Source organism: Rutidosis leptorrhynchoides, chromosome 4 (genome assembly GCF_046630445.1).
Source record: "Rutidosis leptorrhynchoides isolate AG116_Rl617_1_P2 chromosome 4, CSIRO_AGI_Rlap_v1, whole genome shotgun sequence".
In the NCBI taxonomy this organism is placed as follows: Eukaryota; Viridiplantae; Streptophyta; class Magnoliopsida; order Asterales; family Asteraceae; genus Rutidosis; species Rutidosis leptorrhynchoides.
Genome location: NC_092336.1, coordinates 623,270,101 through 623,276,068, shown reverse-complemented (window position 1 = coordinate 623,276,068; position 5,968 = coordinate 623,270,101).

Genomic DNA, 5,968 nt, shown 5'->3' with positions numbered 1-5,968 from the left:
TCCACCGTCTTTACCATACAACTCTGCATATCCAGATGGAAAAAACTGTTTTATTATATATGGCCCATTCCATCGGGATCTAAGTTTACCAGGTGAAAACTTGAAACGTGATTGGAATACCAATACTTTATCCCCCTGTTCAAATTCTTTCTTTTTTAATCGTGCATCGTGCCATACTTTAGTTTTTTCTTTATATGTTTTAGAATTTTCGTAGGCTTGTAATCTTAATTCATCTAGTTCGTTAAGTTGTGATAACCTATTTTCTCCGGCTTGTACAAGGTCAGTATTACATTCTCTCATAGCCCAATACGCCTTGTGTTCAACTTCAACAGGTAGATGACACGCTTTACCGTATACAAGTCTAAATGGTGTGGTACCTATTGGTGTTTTATACGCAGTCCTAAAAGCCCACAACGCGTCATCTAACTTGCTCTGCCAGATTTTAGGGTTGTTATTAACCGTCTTCTCAAGTATGCGTTTTAAGGCACGATTCGTGTTCTCCACTTGACCACTTGTTTGCGGGTGGTACGGAGTAGAGAAACGATGAGTTACGCCATACTTCTTCAACACCTTTTCAAGAAGGTTGTTGGTAAAATGTGTTCCTCGGTCGGATATGAGTGCTTTTGGGATCCCAAAGCGTGAGAAGAGATTTTTCAAGAAGTTTACCACCACCCTAGCATCATTTGTAGGCAAAGCTTTTGCTTCAGCCCACTTGGATACATAGTCAACGGCTACTAGTATGTACTTGCACTTATGTGAACTTGGAAAGGGTCCCATGAAATCGATTCCCCAAATGTCAAAGATTTCACAAACTTGGATGCCGGTCTGAGGCATCTCATCCTTTTTCGTGATGTTACCCGTTCGTTGGCATGCGTTACAAGTCCGAACGAAATCATGGGCATCTTTAAAGATCGTGGGCCAATAAAAGCCCGATTCAAGGATTTTTCTTGCAGTGTGGTTTGGTCCGAAATGACCGCCGGTTGGCCCTTGATGGCAATGCTCAAGAATTTGTTGAGCTTCTTGTCCGTACACACAACGGTGAATTATTTGATCCGCACTAACACGAAATAGGTCTGGGTATTCCCAGAAATAAGATTTTAAATCCGCAAAAAATTTCTTCTTTTGCTGATAAGTAAGTCCTTTTTGTAGAATGCCTGAAGCAAGATAGTTTGCAAAATGGGCAAACCATGGGATTTCAGATTCTTTTTCAACCCTCATTAGAGATTCGTCAGGAAATGTGTCCTTGATGATTGTGTCATCAAGTTTATCTAATTCGGGGTTTTCAAGTCGGGATAAATGATCGGTAGCTAGATTCTCAGCTCCTTTCTTGTCACGTATCTCAATGTCAAATTCTTGAAGTAAAAGAACCCAACGTATGAGACGATGTTTTGCATCTAGTTTCGAGAATAAATACCTAAGTGCCGAATGGTCCGTGTAAACAATGGTCTTGGACAACACCAAATATGACCGAAATTTATCAAATGCATAAACAACCGCTAGGAGTTCTTTTTCCGTGGTGGTATAATTAATTTGGGCTCCCGTTAGAGTTTTACTTGCATAATAAATCGGAAGAAAATGATTATCGGGACGTTGTCCTAAAACAGCACCTAAAGCATAGTCGCTTGCGTCACACATTAGCTCAAATGGCATACTCCAATCTGGAGATACCATAATGGGAGCTTGTGTGAGTTTTGACTTTAGAATCGAGAATGCATTCTCGCAATTAGTGTCAAAGTCAAATGGAGCATCCTTTTCAAGAAGCTTGGTCAATGGGCGGGCGATTTTAGAAAAATCTTTGATAAATCGCCTATAGAATCCTGCGTGACCAAGAAAGCTTCTAATTGCTTTAACATTTTATGGTTTAGGTAGCTTAGAGATAACTTCAATTTTAGCTTTATCTACCTCTATTCCAGCACGAGATATTTTGTGACCAAGTACAATGCCCTCCTTCACCATGAAGTGGCATTTTTCCCAATTTAGGACCAAGTTTGCTTTCTCACATCGGATAAGCATACGTTCTAGATTGAAAAGACACGATTCAAAGGAATCTCCAAACACGGAAAATTCATCCATGAAGACTTCCATACAATCCTCTACCATATCATCAAAGATTGCCATCATGCACCTTTGAAAGGTTCCGGGTGCATTGCATAAACCAAACGGCATGCGGCGATAGGCAAAGGTACCGAAAGGACAAGTGAATGTGGTCTTTTCTTGGTCGTTGGGATCAATTGGAATTTGGAAGTAACCGGAGAAACCGTCTAAAAAGCAATAATATTCTTTTCCCGCTAATCGTTCAAGCATTTGATCAATAAAAGGTAACGGGAAATGATCCTTTCTAGTGGCATCATTTAGACGTCTGTAATCAATACAGACTCTCCAGCCGGTAACTGTTCTAGTTGGGACGAGTTCGTCCTTTTCATTTAATATAACGGTTGTACCCCCCTTTTTGGGTACTACTTGTACTGGACTAACCCATGGACTATCGGAGATGGGGTAGATTAACCCGGCGTCAAGAAGCTTGACGACCTCCTTTTTAACAACCTCTTTCATGTTGGGATTTAGCCTGCGTTGTCTTTGTACTACGGGTTTGTAGTCATTCTCAAGGAGAATTTTATGTGTACAATAAGACGGGTTTATTCCCGGAATGTCGGTTGTTTTCCAGGCTATAGCCTTTTTATGGGTTTTTAATACAGAAATTAGCTTATCCTTCTCATTATCTGAAAGATGTGAAGCAATAATTACTGGTAATTTAGATGTACCTTCGAGATAAGCATACTCCAAGTGTTTGGGTAGCTCTTTAAGCTCTAGTACGGGTGGTTCTTCTAAGGAATTTTTTATACGAAATCTATCTTCATTTTTGATTTCCTCAAACGATTCCTCTTCCATGGGAATTTCTTCTTTTATGATCTCGTCATCCGTGACCACCTTCATCAACTCATCAAAATCTTTATCAATATTGAAGTATTCATTCTCACTTACCGGGGCTAACCCCGGGATATCAATTTCAAGTAGCTCCTTCAATTCATTCTCGACACAAAGATCTATAACATCAATTTGAAAACAAGAGTCATCGGTAGAAGTGGGTCTTTTCATGGCTTTGTCAATGTGACAAATTATTCTCTCGTTTCCCACACCTAGACTCAATTGTTGTTTTTGGACATTAATGATAGCATCTGCAGTGTTTAGGAAAGGACGTCCTAAAATGATAGGAACTTTTGTGTCCTCTTGCATTTCTAGAATAACAAAGTCGACGGGAAAGATAAGTGAGCCAACTTTTACAAGTATATCCTCGGCTATACCTATGGGAGTATCAAATGATTGGTTTGCTAATCGAATACCCATCCGGGTTGGTTTTAAGTCTCCTAAGTCAAGTTTTAAATATAACGAGTAAGGCATTAAGTTAACACTTGCACCTAGGTCGGCTAGTGCATTGTACACTACCGAATCACCCATCATACATGGTATGATAAAACTACCAGGGTCTCCTAATTTTGGAGGTACATTTTGTTTCTTTAAGATGGCCGAACATTCCTCATGGAGGAATGTGGCAGAAACGTCGTGGTATTTACCCTTCGAGGATATGAGATCCTTTAAAAACTTCCCGTAATTGGGCATATCCCTAAGAACCTCCGCGAGTGGCATGTTAATGCTAATTTGCTTAATCATGTCCGCAAATTTCTCATACCGCCTTGCGAGTCTGTCTTTCTTTAATGCTTTCGGGTAAGGAATAGGTTCCTTATGCACCTTTACTGGTGGTTCTTCACTTTTCTTTGGTATGACCTCAGGTGGATCATCTTTCTCTTGTTCTTTATCAACTTGCTCATTTTCATCAACCGGTATTTGTAAAACAGAAGGAGATAAAGAAACTTCCGGGGACTTAAGAGTCTCCGGTTTAGTAGTTAAGCCACTTCTAGTAGTTATAGCATTTACATGCTCGTTCCTTGTTTGGGGGTTGTTGGGATTCACTTGAGTATTTGAGGGGAGAGTACCTGGTGGTCTCTCTGATAGTAACTGTGATAACCTTCCAACATCCCTTTCTAAGTTTTGTATTGTGGCTTGTTGATTTTGGATTTGCTGAGTTTGGAGCTCTGCATTTTGCTCGTGCTTAACCATAAAATCTCTTAAGAGATCTTCTAAACAAGATTTCCTCTCAGGTTGAGGTTGCATAATTGCTAATGGTTGTGGTTGATTGTGTTGGAAATTATTTTGATAATTTCGTTGAGGTTGATTTCGGTTATTATAACCTGGTGGCGGATTTCTTTGATTTTGATTTGGGAAATTCCGGTTATTTTGGTAACCTGGATTTCCTCCTTGATAGTAATTATTATTTTGATAGTTATTATTATTTGATCCTGAAGGTCCTCCTACTTGATAGCTGTTTATAGGAGGATATTTTCGGTTGTTTGCTTCTATAGCTGGAAAATCACTGAAGTTCATTTCACCTTTTCGTAAGTATCCTAAGAAATTTGCTTGTTCTTCCATTGTACTTTGATCACAATCTCTAGTAAGATGGGGACCTTGGCACCGTTCACATCCTACTCTGATAGCATGCATTTCCTTGGTTACTTTCTCGATTTGCCTTGCTTGATTTGCTATTTGAACTTTTAAAGAAGCAATTTCATCATTGCTTTCAATACTAGCAACATTTGATGATCTAGAAAATTCTATTTCTTGATGCCAATTATGAGAATGGGAAGCTAAATCAGCAATGATTGTGTGAGCGTCTTCAGGTGTTTTCTTCATGATCGAACCTCCGGCTGCAACATCTATATCTTTTCTAGTTGCCACATTGACTCCTTTATAGAATATTTGGACCTTTTGGAATGTATTCAACCCGTGTTGAGGACATATTCGAAGCATTTTATTGAATCGGGTCCAAGCTTCATAAAGAGTTTCATTAGGCTTTTGTTTAAAGTGATTTATGTCACTTTGTAATTTTGCTGCTTTTGAAGCAGGAAAGAATTCTGACAAAAATTTATCCATCATATCATTCCAGTTTTCAATATAACTGATGTCAAAGCAGAGGGGTATAAAATACTATTAAATTTTTGCAGGAAATACTATTAAATACGATACAATTTTACACAAGATATTTATTTATTTATAGAATGGATATACTTAAACCTTGCTACAACACTTATAGGCAGTGTACCTAATCGTACAGTAGTGTAGTTTTTAGTAAGTCCGGTTCGTTCCACAGGGAAATCTTTAAACAAAGCTCAACGCTATATTAGTTTACTTTTATAAAAATACAAATATATATATATAAGTAATATTATTATTATAAAGGGGGGTTTTTACCGTTTAATGACCGGTTTGTCGATTTTAAAACTTTAGTCGCAGTTAAAACCAAATGTAAAATATTAAAAATGAATACAAGACTTAAATTAAAGCGTAAAGTAAATAACGATAATGAAATTGCGAATAATAAAAGTGCGATAAAATAAACTTGCGATAATTAAAAAGTATGATAATTAAAAGTGCGATTAAATAAAATAACAATAAATAAAAGTGCGATAATTAGAAGTGCAATTAAATATAAAATAAAGGAAATTAAATATGAAATAAAAGAATTATGCTTATTTAAACTTCCGTAATCATGATGTTTGACGTGTTGATTTTAGTTTTATGCCCATGGGTTAATTGTCCTTTGTCCTGGATTATTCAATATGTCCGTCTGGTTTTTGTCCATAACAGTCCATCAGTCATAAATATAAAGTGCGAGTGTCCTCGTCAAATTATTATTATACCCGAAGTTAAATATTCCAACTAATTGGGGATTCGAATTGTAACAAGGTTTTAATACTTTGTTTAATGAATACACCAGGTTATCGACTGCGTGTAAACCAAGGTTTTACTACTTTGTTAACAATTACACCAATTACCCTTGAATGTAATTTCACCCCTGTTTTAATTATTCTAGTGGCTATTAATCCATTCCCGTGTCCGGTTAAATGAACGATTA